Source organism: Protopterus annectens, chromosome 4.part0 (assembly GCF_019279795.1).
Source record: "Protopterus annectens isolate FY-2018-M chromosome 4.part0, PAN1.0, whole genome shotgun sequence".
Taxonomy (NCBI): Eukaryota; Metazoa; Chordata; order Ceratodontiformes; family Protopteridae; genus Protopterus; species Protopterus annectens.
In genome coordinates, this window is record NC_056733.1 from 1,895,000,504 (window position 1) to 1,895,022,367 (window position 21,864).

Below are 21,864 nucleotides of genomic sequence, written 5' to 3' on the forward strand. Positions count from 1 at the left end.
AACCATTTCAAGGCTACAGGACCTATGTATTTCAGGACTCCTGGGATTTTCTCAACTGAATTAATCAAATATCTTTTAGAGATGATGTTTTATTTGTAAATACCGGTGTAGTGGATCTATTTACAGTTATACCACACAACCAGGGACTGTCATGGTTTGAAGATACTTTAAAACCCTGCAATTTTTTGACTCAAAACGATTGTCATATTTTATGCAAATTTATGGAAACAATTTTAAAATACAATTTTATATTTTTAAAGGGGAGATTTACCAACAAAATCATGGTGTACCTGTAGGGGCAGTGTGCATCTCTACTTTTGCTAATTTAGCCTTATATGAGTGGAAACAGAAATTCCTTTTACTTTAATATATATCACCTTTATGCAAGTTTTTTTGGATGACATTTGTGTATTATGGGCTGGGCCTCTTGATAAATTAATTGAATGTATTGAATTTTTACAAAACACTACATCTTTTCTTTGGTTCACTTGTCATATATCTGAAAGGGAGTTTCACTACCTTGATGTGTTAATTGCAGTGAAGTGAAGAAATATATATTTAAAATCTAGTGTAAATTTACTTATAGTAACACATTTTTAATGACAGCTCTCTATTTATTGTTCAGTACTGTTGTGGTTCTTTTTCATAATCTGAGAAGTTTGCCAATTTGTGTAGTGTGTTGTTTTTTATCTTTTTTTTTTTTTTTTTGTAATATTATTTATTGTTCTGTTCGAATTATGTCAGAATGACCTCAGGCCAAATTTGGCTCTAGTAGCTAACATTTAATGGACATGTCAGTTTATACTGTGCATCCTGATGTTTTAATTATGTTTCAAACACTCACTGATACCGTGGTTAAACTTGCAATTTGATGAAGAATTTGGGGAATTCCTTGCCTACCCTGAGGAATAAACTGAAGAATACAGGACAAGGTACCATCAAAATTGATGCCACATTAATTGCTGAGTCTGTATCCAAAAGTGATTTTTTTGGAAAAAGCCTTGTCTGTTAACATGAATAATCTTTTTTTGAAATTTAATATAAATGGCGAGAATGTTTGATTAGGCAGTTTTGTGATTTCTAGTCCTAGACAAGACAGGTTTACCAGCTATAAGTCTTTAATTTACAAACTTGAACAATTATTAACCACGTTTTAAAAATGTTGAATATGACAATTTTTATCTAACACGCTATATTCACAGTGAGATAGTACCTCTTGGCCTGAAATATTGCAAATTTCCAAATGGTATTCCCTACAACAGTTCTACATATAAAGAACTTTGTCATATATATATATATATATATATATATATATATATATATATATATATATATAAATGAAACAGGAATTAAAGTATTAAACGTGTTAATTAACCACAACAGGAGTAAACTTGAAATGCTTAAAACTCAAATTCAGTCTTTCCATAGAAGTATATTAAAATAACTGTCCTTTGCATGGAATGGGATTCCTGCCAAGATCAGTAGGCATGTTGTTACTACTGCATCAAAGAAAAACAAAAAATGGTATTGTGACATGGAACAATCCTACATTTTAAGCATTAAAGTTTCTGTGGTTAAAACACCAAGACAGTTGCTGTTGGGGAAGCCATTTCATCATTAGATTAATTCCCTTTACTGGTTGACTATGTTAATCAAGGTATTTCCAACAATGTTGACAACAGAGATACACCATTAGGAGATGTTCCACTGAATAATGTGTTTTTTAATCAAACCACCCTGAATCAAACCACCATGAATGATTTTTTTTGATCAAGAGAGGAAACATCCAAGGGAATGGAAGATCTATGAGATGCAGTTCAAGAAGAAGAGGTCATACCAGGGGCAGGGACTGGCAGTAGACGAGTATCTTATCGAAGCCACTATTGGCGCTTCTATTTTTAATTTGTCACATGTTGAATTTACAGGCAGCCATTTGAGTCTCTTAAAAAGGGGGTTCCATTTATACCATCACAGAAAGCAAATGTAATTGAAGTTCTACTTGATTTTAGATTATTTTTAAAGAAATTACATCTGAAATATATTTTGAATGATGTCATCTGTAATGGTTTTAATTATAACAATATTTTAAAGAAAAAAGTGTCTACAATCTGACTTTACATAATACCTTAAATCTTTATTTAAAAGTGTGTGATCATGATATAAGAAAATTGTTATTGCAAAAGAATTCTTCTAAATGGTATAATTTATTGAAAAGTGAAGCCAAGGCCCTTAAAGAACTTAAGAATGACAAACAAATCATAATAATAAAAGGTGATAAGATCACTGGAGTGGTTGTAACGGAACAAGAAGTGTATGTATCTAAAATGGAATTATCTTTGAATGAACCTAAGTTTTACAAAGTTATACCTTTAGTTGAAGTGTACAAAATAATTCAGTCAGTTGACAAATCTTTATTTAAATTATTGCAGAGAGACAATATAACTTTAAATGAATATAATTTTATGTTAATAGAAAATTCTAGTTTAGGTGAACTTTTTAGCATCCCTAAGATGCATAAAGATCAAACAATTCTACCATTTAGACATATTTCCTCAAGGAATAGTAAACAGAATACTTTTCAGTTTATTGATATTGTATTAAATCTGATTGTACAGACCACCAAGTTCTATTTAAAGGATTCTTGGGTATTACTTTGGAATGAGTTATATAAATATAAGGGCACACATTTAGATAGTGTTTTAATAGCACCAGTTATAGAGTCTCTTTGTACTAATATACCACATACATAAGGATTAGCACTTTACTAGACACTTTTTAACCAAACATACTTTTTATGGATAGACAGAAAATAGACATTTTATGTGGATTAATAGGTATTGTACTCGAAAACATTTTTTTAATTTTAATAACAGAATTTATCATTTCCAAATATTTATAACCTTTCTCTTGATTATGATCCATCAGGATGTTATTAAATACATATTCTATCCTTCTGTATTTTATCTAAATCCAATTTGCACATATAACACCTAATTCAAAATTCTTTAACCTCGTCACCTTTTTGCAAATTTCCTTTTTTCCATTTTCACAAAGTTAACCTACTGATCTTTATACTTTTCACACATTAGTTTACATAATAATTTTTCGTTTTATATACTCATAGCAAAATACATATGTAATGGAACTATACAAATACCAGGATGAAGCAGCATGAGTCTCTTCTTTATCTTTCTTACTATACAGTATTACCCTTTTGACAGGATTTTATCTTGAACCCCAGAATAAACTAAAACAATATATGTGATTGATTTTTCCCTCCTAACGCTTAATATATATGAACTCACCATGTATACCCAACAATTCGCAATGGGCCATTTATCAAATAAAACTGATTTTTTTGAATGATCACATCCTGCTGTTCTTCTGCACTTTGCTTGCTATTTTTTTTCTGAAAACTATTCTTAATGTTTGCATCTCTTTCTCTCTGTGTGTAAAATACATCTCAACTAACTTATCTCTATCATATATCCTTTAACTTTTTATTTGTAGTCCTTCATATCATATTCATTTTCTTGCCCTTTTATTAGTTCTACCACCCCAATGTATTATTTTTATTTTTGTTTCAATTAACACTACATGAACAAGAAAATACAAACCCCCTGAAATTTATGCTCATTCTGTTATCTTCTACCTAACTTAACTGAATTATTATTTTCAATTATAATCAATAGTGTTCATTACCAAAAAAAAATCGCTATGCTGAATGGATACCCCTGCCTAACCCCTTTATCTATTTATTATTCCTTCAGTCATCACACCATTTATTAACATCGTTACCCATAACATACTATAATAGTGTTCTCAGCAGATTTATAACTGTCTGACAGTGACATTCCAGTGCATGCCCATACCTGTTCATGATTCAGAATATGATAAGCCTTGGATATTTTACATGCTACCAACTTCACATTTTGTTTTGTGCCTTTTAAAAAAATTTCTTCAACCTTTCTTTGTTTTTCATTTACATTTATTTCTTATAACAACAGACAACTTGACTTTCCACCATATTTTCCTATTCTTTAATTACTCTCTCATACTCTTTTTTTTCTTTCTTTTTTATCTTTCTTGATTATTAAATAATCTTGCTTATATTTGTCTTTTAAAACAATCCACTATTCTGTTCAATTCTCATACTGTCATACTTTTCCATTAACTTTTTAAATTTTCTTTCTCCATTTAATACTTTCTGTCTAAAACTGTATTAGCATTTTAATGCTATCTCCAACCTTAATCATGTCTTAATTACAACTAAATAAACTACAAATGGTACAGTGGTCAGAAAAACTTTTCACACCATCCATTTCCTTTTTAAGTTATTTTAATGTCTATAGCAAATCACTATTCTACGTTAACAGTACAATGTACAAAATTCCTCTCTTTCCCTAAGTGAAAAACCTTACCTTCATAAAGTCCCTACAAAGCCACCCAAAAGGCAAAGAGGGATAAAGCCTTATCACCCAGGTAACCCAGGTTCGATTAGTGGCTTAAGCAGGACGTGATGAGCATGCCTATCCTGGTGGGGACTGTGATATTGGTGCCTAATCTGACAATGCCTGGTAGAGGCTGGCAGTGTCACTGGAAGAAGAAGGCTGGCAGTGTCACTAAAAGGAGACATTGTCCAAAAAAGAGTTGGGGTGGATCTGGCTGAGCTGTCTTGTAGGCAGGGCTATATGTTGCAATGTCCCTATTGCACATTTGTCCTCTTGGATGTAACCACATTGCTGAGAGAGAGAGGGGAGAGTGGGTGGAGCATACTAAGAAAATCTCCTGATGAATGTGGAGATAGCCAATTTCCCAGGATACCCTTGAGATACATGACTGGCTCCCAGCAATGCTGGAGCAAGTCCAGGGAGTAAGTAGATTAGCTGACAGATCCAGCATGGACATTGGGCAATGAGTAGCCAGACCAGTAAAATGTCAAAAGGGGACAAAAATGCTTTTTCCTCCCTTTTTATTTATGTAGTATTTAAAATATTTTATCATTATAATTTTCTTATCCACTTCCAGAAATTAATCCTCCTCAAAAAAATGTTTTCATTATAGGCAAATATTATAATAACTATAATAATTTGATCTATCAGTCTATCATCTAATAGTGCCCTTATATTCATATTATTATGTTCATAACTTTAACTTTCAAACCCCTAAACAAAAACTTTATACCAGAACATCTGTCTGTGCCATAGTTCCTCATTATTTTCCCAGATTCCTGATAGTAAAATAGACCATTTCAGAATTACTAATCTCCTAATATCACTTATTGCGTTATTGAAACACTAACTGATATGAAGGAAAAAATAACTGTTCTCTTCTATTTAAATATTCTACTCTGTTCCCTCATTTTCTTCTATCCTCTGTTCATCCTTATCCCTATTAATCCTTCATTAGTCCCTGTATTTACATAACATGACTCATAATTCCAATATGTCCCTACATTTTTGTAATCCTTATTATCTGTTTTCCTATTCTTACATGGGGTAAGGGTGTCATGTCGACTGTTGCCATTTCTTTTGATTCATAGCCACTATCATACCTTCTTTGACAGTCATGCTTGCGTGCCTCAGATCATCTGTCATACAATCCATTAATTTTTTCACTGGATACCTTTTCTCCTTTTGCCATCTTCCTATCTCTCCTAAACTTGATTTGACAAATCATCTTCTGCTTTCCCCATATTTATAGCATATGCTCATAATTCTCCTCTGAAGCCCCTTTAATTTATAATATTTCATTTGAATTATTAATAAAAACTATTTCACTTTCAAATAATAATAAAATCATATTATGTTCTACTTCTACAGTTTCAACCCCAGCAAAAAATTCTTCACAACTTTTTGTTTCATTTTTAGCCACATTCACATGTTCATTAATATTTTCATATTCATGACTTTTAACAGCACCTTTAATCTTCATTATTGTTCTCCCGATCTAATTCAGAAATTTGTAACTCACCTTTAGTGGACACCAGCTTTTTGTGTAGTAACATGCAGAACAGAAATGGCCCTTCTTTGTATATTTGTTGTATACTAATTTACATTTTAGCAATGCGCCCTTTTTTACTACATTGCTTGCATCTTTTATAGGGACATTTGCTTAATTAGTAATCAACATTTCTACAGAAAAAGAGCAATTGTTTTGTGTGTTCTCAGAATCTAGCCACATATAACATACATTTGGTAGATGACAAATTACATTTTCTTTACTATTTAATGATACCCAAGCTTCTAACTCCACAATCTGTATTTCCCTCTTTATCAACTATTTTTGTAAAAAGTCACCATCATTCAGTTCATCTTCAAAAACCTACAGATTATTCCATTGTAATGTCATCATTTGGAACATGCAGCAAATTTTTTTATCTGTTCAGACATGTCTGAAATAATTTGATTCCATGTTGCCTTATATCAATGCCTGAGAAATAAATTCAAAAATTTGTATGCTTCCCCATGCATCTCAAAAGTAACATCCCCATCTCCATTAGTTTGTCAACCTAAGTATTAATACTCTAATATCTATCACTTAAAAGCCCAACATATTTGCAAAATTATCCCATAGAGCATACCTGATCATTAGAACTCCTTCTTTCAGCCTTATTTCTCTCATTGGTCATACTTTCTTAGCTTTAGTATTCATTTATTTCAGTTCTCTTCTTTAGTCCTGTGACTTGCATATATAACTTGATTGTTCAACTGCATTGCTCAGTCTTTTTTTGTATTTTTTATGTGAGATATCATATCATGCCACGGTGTGACAGGGATGATACCTCCACCTGTGGAACTCTCACTATACAAAACTGGTGCTATTAATGTAGAAACCACACTTTATATCCTCAGACTGTATAGGATATTTTTCCATAGTGTCACTCTAAGCAATCTCTTATCCAAAATACATCACTTTCTTCTACCATCATTTTAATGTTTCATCCCCTAAGCTGTTCCTGGAAAGCACATTGACTACAACCTCCAGTACAACTTAGTCTTGGCCTCTGCCATCTTGAGCTCATTTTCCTCCATATTCCAGATAAGACTCACTTTATATTAGGGGAATTTCTGTGCCCGGGCCTAATTTACCATAGTCGTACCTATACCACCTCAGGTCTCGCCTTAAAATAGTCTACAAGCCTAGTGATACTAACACAGTTAATGCGAAGCAAAAACTATGTATTTACTTATTTATTAGTCTTTGTTTAACAGGAAAGTACAACTAGTAATATCCATTTTCAGTAGATGCCCTGGGAGAAAAGCTCCATTTGCTTACATTGTGTTATACTAACTTCCAGTCAAACACAGAGAAGTTAAGTTTCTGTTTACATTTATACGCAAACAGTAGTTACATTTATACATTCTAAGATTTTACAGAGGTGGAAGTTACTAAAGAGAAAGAGCACGTGCAACTTAGTGGATTGTACAGGCAGTGGTTCTGTATAACAATTTTTGTCATTTCAGTAAGAGGTTGAGAATACTATGTTTAAAGAGAGTGTTGGATAGCATTGTACAGTGAAAAAGTTTTAACCCTGTGATGAGCATGTACAGGACCAGGATTGGCTAAGATGTTGTTTAAGCAGTAGTTTAAAACTACTGAGTTTGTCAAGAGAGTCTTTATTTCACTGGGATACTATTCCAAAGTTTAGCAATGTACTGGGACTACAGCAAGTCTCCTGCAACATTATTTGACTTATTTGTAAGTAATAAAAATGTGCTACTACAATGGATAATGTAAATAAAATGTAAATAAAAAAGCATAAATAGGCAAATTAAGTCTTAACTCATTACAGCTGAGTGTTGCTCCATGTGTTTCTGCAGTTGCCTCCTACTGTGCCTCTAGGCATCAAATATTGCTTGTTAATATTTGCATTAATATTTCCAAAACCATGCTATATACAAGGTATCAGAATATGTTATCTTGAAGCATATATGATGGCAAACAAACTGTATTGATATTTTACCTCGGTCAATGAGTATTTGTTGGAACTGTAAGGTGATAACTTAATTTTTTAAAGGCTAAAGCCACACCCACTGGGAGTTAAAGGTACACACTCAAAAGAGCTGCACTAGTGGGATTGAGTTAAAAACAATAATTGTATAAATATGTAACAAAACAAGTTTATTTGAAGAAATAAACAAAATGATAGCAGACTTGACTTTTCTTGATTCCTCAAATAGTTACAGTAGTTACAGCACATCAGACGCAGGATTCACAGTCCATGGAGGTATCTCCCCAAACAGGCTCATTCCTACACTGTCCTTCTAGAAGCACACTGTTAAATAAAAAATTATGGCTGCAGGCCTTGGACAGGCTTTTCTTTCAGCTCCACAAAGTGCTTTGCCTTGACTTCTCTCAGGCAACATCCTCACTAGGTCCTGGGTCATCCAACTTCAGGAACAACAAATGATCATCATTAGGTCACTATTGCATTAGTATATAGTTATATGGGAGGTATTATGCAAAGAATATCAAATTTCTGGCCAGTCTACTAATGCTTTGGACACCTTCCTCATGACTGTACATCTACTCCAGTACACAAACGTGTTAGTATAACAGGGACATATTGCCACCAAAATTCAGATTTTTTTTAATACCGGTATGCTTATTCAGACATCTTGTCTTCTTAGTGACTTCAATATTAGCAATCAGCTTTCAACTAAAGATTTTTGGGGACAGATAACTACTCCACTGAGGACCTTGTTTTCTTTTTTCTGTGAATAGTTATACTGACTTTTAGCATATGCCTATCAGGAACAGGAAGTATATGTGTAGAAGGTAGATAACATATAAGACCACCCTCATAAACTGAGTTTTCTGTTTAGGGAAGAGTCAAGAAATAAGGTTAACCTATGAGATATGTTTATCCTGTGTGCCTAAAACCATTAGAGGTAGCCACAATTCTGACCTTGGCTTCTTACTCTTCTTTCATGAATCTCTTCCCTTAGTTAAAGAGATGAGAACATTTTCAAAAGAGGCTTTTGAAAAGGCTCCTTTATCTATCTTTTTGCAATGGTCTTAGTGAGACAGTTCTGCTGATGTAGTTTTGTATTCTTTAGACCATTAGTTCAATTTAACTGGTTCCTCTGGTGAGGTTCCATGTGAAGCTGCTAAGACCCAGAACAGCACATGTCCTGCCATATTGGACATTGGGTATCCTTAACCAAGAAGGGAGAACATTGTTTTATTTTTATTGAGGATAAGGAATGAGTTTATTGACACCTGGTAAGAGAGGTATAAGATACTGTGCATTAATGGAGGTCTGGAAGTCTGATTCCTCATAAACAAAACATCAGACTAGAGAGCCCATAGAAGAAGTCCAAAAAAGACTAAACATTTACCCCCCCCCCCACACATGCACACACATCCTTGTAAAAAATCTCCCAGCAAGACTGGTGCAGCTTTGCATAGGGTTTTTAAGGTATCACAGTCTTTTCAGTCTTCCACTCCAGTGTCTACTCAGGCTAAAATGATAAGACTGTCATCTTATTCTAAGGAAGTAGTCTCTGACTTCGAAGATCAAGAGGCTGACTGTGCTTCAGAGCTCTTTCTCTCCCATCTTGTATGGATATGGCTCTGCGGATGCTTTGTCCTCAAATTCTTTAGATGGAAGAATGTCTTTCTCTGTCACCATCTCGAAAGTGAAAACGTTCTTCAGCTTGGGGGAAAGAAGTTACAGAGGCTCAAAAAAGATACTATGACTTGTAGAGCTTGGAGCCCACTTTTAATGCTACATCTTTTTCTTTGAATTTTCATTCCCCTGCACCTAGAAAACCAAACAAACTTAATAAGATGCCAGACACTGTTTCTTTCTAGAAGTCCTATTGTTCATCTGGGTGTGAACATCTCTTTGGATGGGGACAGTAGTTCAAACCCATTGTTTTACCTAAGTTTGACTCTATTGAAAAAGACATCTGGGTTTTGACATGTATGGAAGGAAGGTATATGCCTATTCTAATTTGGCTTTCAAAAAGCAGTCAACTACCAGACACATTTGACAAGATACTTACTTTCCATTTTGGCAGGCATGCAACAATCAATAGTTAATCTTTCAGCTTATGATATTAAAACCAGTTTGTCAAACATGGTCACTTCAGCCATCCAGATTACCAGATACTCAATAAAATGTATATACAGGGCAATGAATGCTGTGTCAAGAGCCACAGCTATGGGGACAATGATGTGCAGGAATACTTGGTTCATACTCTAGAATTTTCCTGAAGATGTCAAGACCCAAACTTTAGTTGTCCTTCTGGAAAATATGTGATGATTGGGGAATTCTTCAGCTGAGGTATATCAAAAGTTAGAAGAAGAAGAAAAGGAAATGCTGGGGGCAATACACTTTTTCTATCCCCTGTCCTGAGACATAAGACAAATTATTCTTCCAGTCCTGGGGCTTTTTTTTAGAAGCCTTTCAAGTCAAGTCTGTTCAACAAAAATCCATTACACTACAATAAAGAAAGAATAGTGGGAGATTTAAAAAAAAGAAACATAATGGATTCCAAGGATCTTCCCTTCATAAGAAAAATGCATGACTACAGTTGGACGTTATTCCCCATCCTCCTCTCAACAACCCTGACATCCTGCCAGAGTGACAAGCAGTCTTCTACATTCTTTACATCACTGGGTATCGATACTACCAGAAACTGGAAATAATTCAGCATGGCTGCAAACTGCAATGGGCAACTCACCCTCTGCAGTTAGGGATTCCTCTACCCCTAAAGAAAGAAACCCACTAGTTTCCAAAAAATCATATCAGTCAAGCTTTCACAATATGTAATTGAGCCTCTTTCTCCTTCCCAACAGGCAAAAGTCATATATTCAAATATTTTCTATAGGGTAACCATTTCAAAGGTTGGGCTTCAGAATGCAGAGTGATATAATGTGGAGACTAAATGGCAAAAAATTCAGACTTACACTGATCTCATAGTTGATATTGATAAGTTCAGGTGGACTTGACCCCCCCCCCCCCCACACACACACACACACACTGGTGTTGCAGGGAGTTTTAAAAAAGTTTAAATCAGCAGAGCAATGTTCAGTATTCAGTCTTCTGCATTTTCATTTTTTTGGTGTGTCATGACTTGGCATTGCAATCTTGCCATTTTAATAGTGAGTCTTGTTCTGTTATCCAATAAAGAAGGCACCTAGAGACCAGTTTTGGATCTATTAGTTCCAAATGTCTTTTTCATAGTTTCACATTTCAAAATGATAACTTTGTAGTCTGTCTTTCCTCTTAACTTTGTAGTCTGTCTTCCCTCTTCTTCCACCCAAGGCTTACATAATCACGCTGTACCTCATGGATGCCACAGGTGTTACTTTATTTTGGGCTTGCACTTTCAATTTACATCTTTGCTATCTGATCTGCCTGTCACTCCAAGAGTATTCACAAAATGTCTGACTCTAGTCATTGCATTCTGCAGACTCCAGGGAATTCACATATACCCCTCCCTGGATAGTTGTCCCATTCAAGCTACAACAGCCCAAGGCAATCAAGCATTCCTTCACTTCTCCCTGAATTCTTTCTTCAGTCTAGGTTTCGGGTTAAATCTGGAAAAGTCACCCCTGGTCCCTTGCCATATGTTAGTATTTCTAGGATGTCTTTGAGACACCTCTCTCATGGTAGCTTACCTCCCATCAGAGAAACATTATTTCCATTGTCAGCAGTTCCAAAACCTAGCCCCCTCCAAAGCTTTTCCACAGTAAGGGAATTTCTCAGAATTCTCATTTACATGGCTTTCTCCATCCTCATGATGATTCCTATGGTCAGACTCTACATGAGAAAAATACAGTGGTTTCTCAAATCTATCTTGACCTGCTACCAACTTCCCCTATTCTTCCCAATCCCAGCACTAGGAAGGAACTCCTCTGGTGGGCCAATCAAATCCAAAATAATCCAGGTCTCTCTCTTTCTTTCCCCATTCCAATTCAGTCAGTCAGAAATAGATATATTATATTTTGTAATGGGGCAGTTTAATAAGGCATCAAAGTCTAGGACATATGAGATCATCAGTTCAGGCACAAATGCATAAACCTCTTTGGACACTGGAACCACTATTAGTCATAACAGACTACACCCCAGTTATGTGGTATGTAAACAAACACTGAGCAACAAGGCCCTACCCCTGTGCAGACCAGCCACGTTTGCTGGGGAGTTGGCAACTCTACCCAGCCTCTGCCTACATACAGCTTACATTCCATTAGAGCAGAACACAACTGTGGACTCACTGAACAGATGCAGTGAAGGCCATCTTGAGCAGATATTACACTCAGAGGTCTTTCAGGAGATTGTTCACCTGTGGGGAACTCCGCAAGTAATTCTGTCTGCCTTGATTTACAGCCTAAGAATAACAGTATTTCTCCCTTCTCGTTCACCAAGCCAGGATCAATTGCCAAAAACATGATCATAAAATGGACTTACTTACACAGGGCAAGAGAACTCTCATCTAGCCCAACATTTTCAACTGCCACCTGATTGCATGGATGACAGGCTTTTGATCCCATTTAGGCACTTCCTCTCAAAGGACATGCAACAGGTGTCAGGGGTGGTTAGAAAACCTGATACGAAGAAATCATATTTAGTAAACAGGAAAAGATTTTCTACTTGATGTCATATTAGAGACCAGGATCCATCCTATGCAAGGGCTTCATTGGGTTTCTAGTACCTGTTTGAATTGTTCATATCAGGCCTTTCTTACACCTCTTTGGAATTGCATCTTTTGGCTATTTCTGATTTTCTACCATTAGGCTCCCCACACACTTTCCTCTATTCCAAAACAGGCAGGTTTTGAAAGGGATTTTACCTATTACACCACTTAAAAAAACAGTTGCTCCATACTGGGATCTCAGCTTTGTGTGAGAATCTACCTCTGTCTGCCTTGGAACCTGCAGCCAGTTCCTCCCTGAAATGTCTTACTCAGAAGACAGTGTTACTTATTGCTCTGACTTCAGCTAAATAAGTATTGGAGTTGGAGGCCCCCATACCTTCTCTTCACTTTTTGATTTTCCATAAGGATAAGGTGAATCTTAGAACTAACCCAACTTTCATGCCCAGAGTTGCTTCTCAGTTTAATTTGAATAAGTCTCTTAACGTCCCTATGCTCTTCTCTGTACCCAAAAGTAGAGAGGAGAGTTCTCCATATATTGGATATACACAGGCAACTGAAGTACTACCTGGGCAAATTAAAGATTTCATAATGTCAGGTTAACTCTTTATTTTCTTTGAGGTCAAGAAAGAAGTTGTAGGTGGTTGTCTCTGGATATTCAGTTCTGTTAGTCTCGTAATGGAAAAACACCCCTCAGAATGTCACGGATCACTCCACCAGAGCTGTGGCAAGCTCTTGGGTCTTTTTAAAAGGGATGGACTGCAGAGTTATTCTAGAGGCAGTAACTTGGACATCAGTGCACACTTTCACTAAGGATTATAAAACTAATTCCTTCTCCAGAGCCAGAACAAGATTTGCTAGATCTCTTCTCGAGACTCCTTTGGAATATGGCCCTGTTGCCTCCACCATTACATCCTAAGCTTTGGTATCTGTCCCATATAGGTATAACCTACTGCAACAGTGACATAATGATGACCATAGTACAGCTGTGAGGGTTAACTTGTCCTGTCAATAGATATTTGAATAGATGACTGCTGCAGTACTAGCACCATCCTTTCTTACCCCTTTTTAATTTCCTGCCTCCCCCTGGCCGGGGTGGGGTCTTATCACTTTTCTTCCTTTCTGTGACTTGTCATTTTGCTACTGGACATATTTATAAAAACCAAACCACCAGTCTGAACGGACAATGAAGGAAACCACCAGCAATAGCGAAAAACACAGTTTAATATCGCTTTCGTCTCAAAAGACTTCTTCAGAATGAAATAAAATGCATACAGCAGCATCCCCTTATATATCAAATCAAAATAATTACCTAATAAAACGATCAATTACTTAAAGTGCACTAGCAAAACGAATACAGTCATTTAAAGGCACACATCTAATAACATAACATAGACAGTTCATTTTAAAATCTTCAGTCTTCTATTTTTCAGAAAACATTTAATATTTACTGAGTCATTGATACCAGGTTTTTTTGTCAGCCCCTAACCTGAGCTGGTACATAGTTTCTCTTTGTTCCATTTGGTCCTTATAGGATCCTTCCCCCTTATATTTCTAACTACATGTTCCAAAACAGCAAACAGAAACTTTTTAAAATAAGAAGTTATGTACCTACCATAACGTTCCATGTTAGTTGTCTTCTCTCGCCTTCTTTCTTGCTTGATGGGTTCGGAGCCGATCCCTCGGCTCCAACTCGGCACTTGCTAAGCTCGAGAGTCACTTTTACCAGCTCAAGGCAGCCCCATATCCCATGATGCAAGGCGGTAAGTACCCAGATCTCGTTTGATGACAAAGGGCAATAGCACCAAGCATAAAATACTTCCCAAAGGAAGAAAGAAAAACTTACAGATGGAAGAAGGACCAGGTCTGAATGGTCTTCAGCATAACAGTTTCTTATAACAAGGTCTGTCCAGGCCAGGGGGAAGGAGGGAGGGTCGCAAGAAAGAAGGCGAGAGAAGACAACTAACATGGAACGGTTATGGTAGGTACATAACTTCTTAATGTTAAGTTGTCAATCTCGCCTTCATTCTTGCTTGATGGGACCGCGTCCCTAGCACCTCTATCCTGGGTGGCTCAATGGAACAAACTCTTGAGGACTGTAGAGCCAAAACTGGCTCTGTCCCTGGAGGCCATGTCCAATTTGTAATGGGAAACAAAGTGTGAGGAGTGGCCCAAGTGGCCGCTGCACAAATAGTGTCTAAAGGAAGTCTAGCTTGAAAAGCTGTAGAAGTAGCTAAGCTCCTAGTTGAATGTGCTTTAGGTTTTGAGCACAGCTGTTTTCCCCTGAGCAGATAAATTTCAGAGATGACCAAGAAAGCCATCTAGACAAGGTCACTTTAGAAACAGGAAGGCCTTTTTTATTATCCGCATAGGAAACAAAAAGTTGATCAGATTTTCTAAATTTTTTTGTTCTGTCCAAATAATATCTAAGTTGACGGTGGACATCAAGATAATGTAGCTTTTGTTCAGCTCTATCTGAATAGTTAGGTTAAAATACAGGGAGATCAATGGATTAATTCAAATTGTTCTTTGAGGCGACCTTAGGCAAAAAGGTTGGGTTAGTTCTCAAAGATACTCTGTCTTTGTGAAAAACCAAATAGGGGGGTCGAACCGAAAGAGCATGAAGTTCAGACACCCTCCTGGCCGATGTAATAGCCACTAGGAATAAAGTTTTCCAAGAAAGATATTTCAGGGAACAAGAAGCAGCTGGCTCGAAGGGGAAGAATCAAGGATGTCAGCACTAAATTTAGATCCCACTGAGGAGGAGGATTCCTGATTGGAGGTTTTAGTAGGAAAATTCCTTTCAAGAAGGCCCTGCAGAGCCTATGGGACATAATATTATGATCTGCTATCCCGACATGAAAATTAGAAATAGCAGCCAATTGAACTCTGACTGTGGAAGAAGAGGAGCCTGCATGAAAAATCTCTGCTAAGAAGTCCAGGACTGCCTGAACAGGGCAGTAAAAGGATCAATATTTTGGGCCTTGGCCCAATAAGAGAAACGTTTCCATTTGCTTGTATAAATCCTCCTGGTAGAGGATTTTAGTGAAGCTACTATGATGTCTCTAACTGGGTTAGAGATCAAAGGAAGCCTGGCTAAGGAAGGAAGTGGAGCAACCATGCTGTGAGGTTGAGAGAAGGGATTGACCGGTGCAGCTGACCCGATTGGTGTATCAGAAGATCTGGCACTGGGTCCAGATGCCACGGCTGCACCAAAAGGTGATGATGGAGGAACGGGAACCAAACTTGTCGAGGCCAGTAAGGGGCAATGAGAATCAATTTGGCTCTCAAAACGGTAGCTTTCTGGATAACCTGAGGGATCAGAGGAAATGGAGGGAAGGCATAAAGAAGTCCCTGGGGCCAATCCTGGGTCAGAGCGTCTCTGGGGGGATGGCCTGATAGAGGGAAGAGGCTGAAGAAGTCTGGACATTTGCTGTTTTGGGGAGTAGCAAAAAGATCGCAACATGGACGACCCCATTCCAGAAAAATCTCTTCCGCTATAGATTGCTTGAGAGACCACTCGTGAGGCATGAGAATAGCTCTGCTCAATCTGTCCGCTACAATGTTGGTTTTCCCAGGGATATGCATTGCTACCAGAAACCGATGAGAGGAGATCGCCCATTGCCATAGTCTGAGCGCTTCTCGACACAAGGGGTAGGACTTGGTTCCGCCCTGTTTGTTGATATACCAAACTACAGACATGTTGTCTGTGTGGACTGCAATTGTCCCTACGGGAAGAAAGTCGTTGAGGGCTTGCAACGTTAAAAGCACTGCTCTCATCTCCAGGACATTTATGTGCAGATGGTACTCGAACGGCTGCCACGTCCCATGAACCATCCTGCCCTGATAATGACCCCCCCCACCCGATCAGGGAGGCATCCGTGGTGACAGTGGCTATCGGGGATGGGGGTACAAAGTACCTGCCTTGGTGAACCTGAGGAGATGTGATCCACCAAGCAAGATGCTCTTTGCATGTCTGTGTCACCAGAATCTGGTGACGCATTGGAAGTTGCTGGTATGACCATTGTGTGAACAGCATCCACTGAAGAAGGCATGTAGAATCGAGCCAGGGGAAGAAGAGTAATGGCCGCAGCCATGAGACCTAATACCTTTAGAACCATTCTGGCCTGTACTTTCTTGTTGGCCAGAATGATCTTGACATGACTCTGAATGTCTGAAACTCTTTGATCTGTAAGAGTAGCTGACATCCGAACAGTGTTTAAGTTTGCGCCTATGAAGGTAATAGACTGGCAGGGCGATAAGGATGACTTTTCGAAGTTGATTGTGATGCCCAAATGAGAACAAAGGTTTATTGTGTAATCCCTGGCTTGTATAAGCTGATGCCTGGTGGTGGCTGACAGGAGCCAGTCGTCGAGATACGGAAACACCTGGAATCCTTGACGTCTCAGGTGAGCCGTGACCACTGCCATGCATTTGGTGAACACTCTGGGGGCTGTAGTGAGACCAAAGGGCAGGGCTCTGAACTGGAAATGACTGGACCCCAGCCGAAAGCGGAGAAATCTCCTGGAGCGTCTGTGAATTTTGATGTGATAGTACGCATCCTGAAGATCTATTGAGCACATCCAGTTGTCCTTCTGTAAGAAGGGCAGAATTGACTGAAGAGTGACCATTCGGAATCTTATCTTCCTGACAGACTTGTTGAGTCTGCTGAGATCCAATATTGGTCACCAGTCTCCCGTCTTTTTGGGGACCAAAAAGAACCTTGAGTAGATTCCGGGCTCTGAATGGTCTATTGTAACTGGCTGAATGGCTCTTTTTTGCAGTAGTTTTGAGACTTCTAACTCTGCAATTTCCCTTAGACCGGGTGGTACATCTGGAAGGGAATTTGAGGGGAAGGGACTTTCCTCGAAAGGAATTATGTAACCCTTGGATATGATCGACTGTACCCATCTGTCTTGAGTGAGGGAATGCCAGGCTTCTGGGTACAGTGATAATCTTCCCCCGACTGCCTCCAAGGAGGGACAGCCGGGCAACATCTCAGGGATGCTGAAAGGGCTTATCAGAGAGAGGCTCTCTGTTTCCCTGGTTTTTCGGACCCCCTCTGCCTCTAGAGCGGCGTCTGTTGTTGTTACCCCCTCTGCCTCTAGGGGTAAACTGACCACGTGAATCCGGCGTGACCCCTTGGGATTTACGGAACCACATTTTCCCACCTTTCTGTCCTTTGGGATAAGGTCTAGAAGGGGTGGAAAAACGGACTCCAACAGCAGAAAGAGTCTTGCCGTCCTGTTCGCACCTGGTCAAGGTTTCCTTCACCTGAGGGCCAAACAAAGCTGACCCATCAAAGGGAGAATTTGTGAAGGACACCTTAAAGGGATCCGCAAAATCACATAGCCGCATCCAGGCTTGGCGTCTAAGAGCCACACCTGTACCTGCGGCTCTACTCGCTCCATCCGCAGCATAAGATATTAGCCGCATGGAGGAGTTTGCAATGGAATTGAGGGTTCCTAGCTGCGAAGCAATTTTTTCTTGAGCCCCTGCAGCTGTAGGATCCTGAACCACTTCACCCAGCTCCTTAAGGATATGCCTCTGGAGTCTGGTGAAGTGACATAGGTAATTCAGCGAATGCATTGCAAAGGTCGCTGAGGAAAACATCTGCTTACCGTACCTATCCATGGTCCTAGAGTCCTTATTAGGAGGATGGATGGGCACGGAAGGATCTGCAAGTTCCTTTTTGGTGGCCACAGCCACCACCATGGCATCAGCGGGGACACCCTTAGTGAGGAATTGCTTGTCACACGGGGCAGTGATAAATTTTGAAGGCCTCCTAGGGACTGGCTCTACAGAGTCAGGAGCTGCCCACGCCTTTCGTGCAATAACCTGCATAAGGGGGTCGAAAGGCGGAGACACCCAGGAGGTGGAGGGCCGAGATCCAAACGCCTCTAGGTACACTGACTCATCCTCAGAGGGATTGTTGGTGGGCCAGTTTCCTCTCTGTTTAAGGAGTTCTAGGATGTCTGAGAAGGAGACATCCTCAGAGGGGGATCTAGGGGATCCCTCTGACTCATCAAAGTCAGTATCCGAAGTGACAGACTCAGGGGAGTCTACATGTTTCCTCTTACAAGTCCTCTTCCTAGGAGGATCTCCCGAAACGTCAGGAGAATCCTTGGAAGAGGGGGAAATTCCCAATGGGGAAACCTGAGGCGGAGGATCTCTGGGTCCTGTAGCAAGAGAAGTGGCAGAGATGTCAACAGGTACTATAGAGGGAGGAGCTACGGGAACAGACTGCTGACTGATACCAGTGGACAGCACACTCTTCATCACCTCGAATGCTCCCCTCCCAGGCAGGTCCGAGAGAACCCGTTCCGAAGAGCTAGGAACTCCAGGGACCACCGAAAGGGAAGTCTACGAGGCAGATGTCGGAGCCGAGCTCACCAAGGCCGAGGCTCCAAGGGGAAGAGCGGGTTCGGACAAGGGTCCGATGCCACTCACCCCCTCGGAGGAGACCATGGAAGCCCGACCACCGAATCCCTCTAAGGAAGGTCTCGAAGAGGAGATAAGAGTAGAGGCTGAAGGAACAGAAGGGGGTATCCGTCCTCCAGCCGTAGCAGTAACCATTCCCGAAGACTCCAACTCCAAGCTCTGGGGTAGAGTTGAAGGAGGAACTGTAACGGGGTGTGGACCAAAAGTCATCTGTTGAGACGGACTATGTAACATTTGGGCCAGTACCTGTGACTTAAGTAAACTACTGACCACTCTCTCTAGGTCATGATCTGACAGTCTGGATGACCTTGAAGATCGGCTCCGATGGCTCCGTTCCGAAAGAAGAGGTGAAGCCGGAGCCGAAAGTATCGGCTCCAAGGAAGGAGACCTCGACCTCTTCCTGGAATGAGCCATCGGAACCGATACTATAGATCCTGTCGGAGCCGACTTATCGGAGCCGACAGGAAGCCTCGATGTATCGGCTCCAGCCGGAGCCGATACAGCCACCAAAGTAATGGTGTCGGAGCCGATCGGAGCCGACACCGATGCCTGTGCCACATGGGTGTCGGAACCGATCGGAGCCGACACCGAAGTGGTCGATGCAGATTCGGCACCGATAGCCATCGGTGCCGAAGGCTTTGTTAAGCCAGAATCGGCTCCAGCCGAGCGATCTCGACTCGAACGAGTCGGGCCGAGGCCGCAGGCTTAGACACAGAAGCCTGGGCCTTGGAAGATTTAGCTGATTTTGATGGAGCCGACTTAGCCGGAGAGCCCTCCGGCTTAAGAAGGCCCCTAAGTATCAGCTTGTTGCGTCTTTCCTGCAGGACTCTCTGGCTGAAGGAATGACAAATAGCACAGGAGTCCTGCAGGTGAAGAGGCCCCAGGCAATACAGGCAAGAAGTGTGACCATCTGTCAGAGACATCTTCTGACAGCACGAGTCACACTTCTTAAAACCTGAGACCCTCTCCTTTGACATGGTGCTTCACAAAACACACACACACACCAGTCAAAAATTTAAATTAAAGAAAATACCAAAAAGGTATTCCTAAAAACAAACACACACACACCCTAACAGGGAGGGGATGGGATGGGTAAAGTTTGACTAAAAATATTAAAAGAGACAGGGAATTTTCTGTCAGGAAATCTAAATAATTAACTTATAACTAACAATAAAAGGTTTTTTAACAAAAAGGGGCTTTAATATCAATAAAGTGAATCACTTACCAGGAGCTGGTAAAAGGAGGACCTCATAAGCGAAGCGGCAAACGAGATCTGGGTACTTACCGCCTTGCATCATGGGATATGGGGCTGCCTCGAGCTGGTAAAAGTGACTCTCGAGCTTAGCAAGTGCCGAGTCGGAGCCGAGGGATCGGCTCCGAACCCATCAAGCAAGAATGAAGGCGAGATTGACAACTTAACATCCACTACATGTAATGGAATGTTTAAATAGAGCACTGCTGATGTTCTTAGTTCTGATACAATAATAGTGCTCTTTAATTCTTTTACTAAGTGGTCGTGTGGACATACCTACATAAAATTCATTGCACACAGAACAAACAGCAAGATGGACTATGCCACTAGTATTGCAGTTGTATATACCCTCAATGGAAAGTATCCTGTTCAAACAGGGTAAATCAGTATAGGGTCCCTCTAAAATAAAATTACATGAAGAACAAAAACCACATTTATACATCCCTTTGCAGCATCTGCTGCTGTCAGGGATACTTTTATAGTTATTATTATTATTATAGCTTTTATAGTAAAAGAATTAAAGAGCACTATTATTGTATCAGAACTAAGAACATCAGCAGTGCTCTATTTAAACATTCCATTACATGTAGTGGTTTTAAAAAGTTTCTGTTTGCTGTTTTGGAACATGTAGTTAGAAATATAAGGGGGGGGGGGTCCTATAAGGACCAAGTGGAACAAAGAAAAACTATGTGGCAGCTCAGGTTTGGGGCTGACAAAAAACCTGGTATTAATGACTCAGTGAATATTAAATGTTTTCTGAAGAATAGAAGACTGAAGATTTTAAAATGAACTGTCTATGTTATGTTATTAGATGTGTGCCTTTAAATGACTGTATTCCTTTTGCTAGTGCACTTCAAGTAACTGATTGTTTTATTAGGTAATTATTTTGATTTGATATATAAGGGGATGCTGCTGTGTGCATTTTATTTCATTCTGAAGAAGTCTTTTGAGAGAAAAGTGATATTAAACTGTGTTTTTCATTATTGCTGGTGGTTTCCTTTATTGTTCGGTCAGACTGGTGGTTTGGTTTTTATTAGTTTTTGATGCTGCTTCATCCTTGGAACTGTTGTTTTTTACTACTGGACATATTTGTTCTAGAGTATTAGTATTCAGCCTTTCTCTTTAGGGCACATAAGTTCTGAATTTTGGGGCCCTCACATCATTCAAATACTAGCATGCTCATGTGTTGAAGTGGACATGCAGTGTGCGAAGAAAGAACGTCTGACATCCCTAGCAGGATAGTGTCCCTAGCCGGATATGTTCCATATAGCTATATGCTACTGCAACAGTGAGTCATTCGAACAAACTAACTTATATAACTGTACTGTCTTCAGGCAAAGCCCCTGCTCTTTTCCATAACCGTCTCACTTAAGAAAGAAGCTTTAATCCAGGCTACAGCCTTTTATACAACATTGATTCTCAATTAGTTTTCCATTAACTTCCCAATGCAATCTCCATTCTAACTTACTAGAGTGTTACAGACACAAGCATTTACCTCACTCCAGACATTACAAAATAAATAGTTTAAATGCAAAATTACCTGCATTTTATTTTTGTCAATCA

At 39.4% G+C, this 21,864-nt stretch overlaps 1 protein-coding gene across 2 annotated transcripts in view; it reads left to right on the forward strand.

Moving 5' to 3' along the window:
* Positions 1–21,864, forward strand: part of LOC122800065 (calcium/calmodulin-dependent protein kinase type II subunit alpha) — a 1,141,826-nt gene that overhangs the window by 333,142 nt on the left and 786,820 nt on the right. The gene's annotated exons all lie outside the window — the stretch shown is intronic.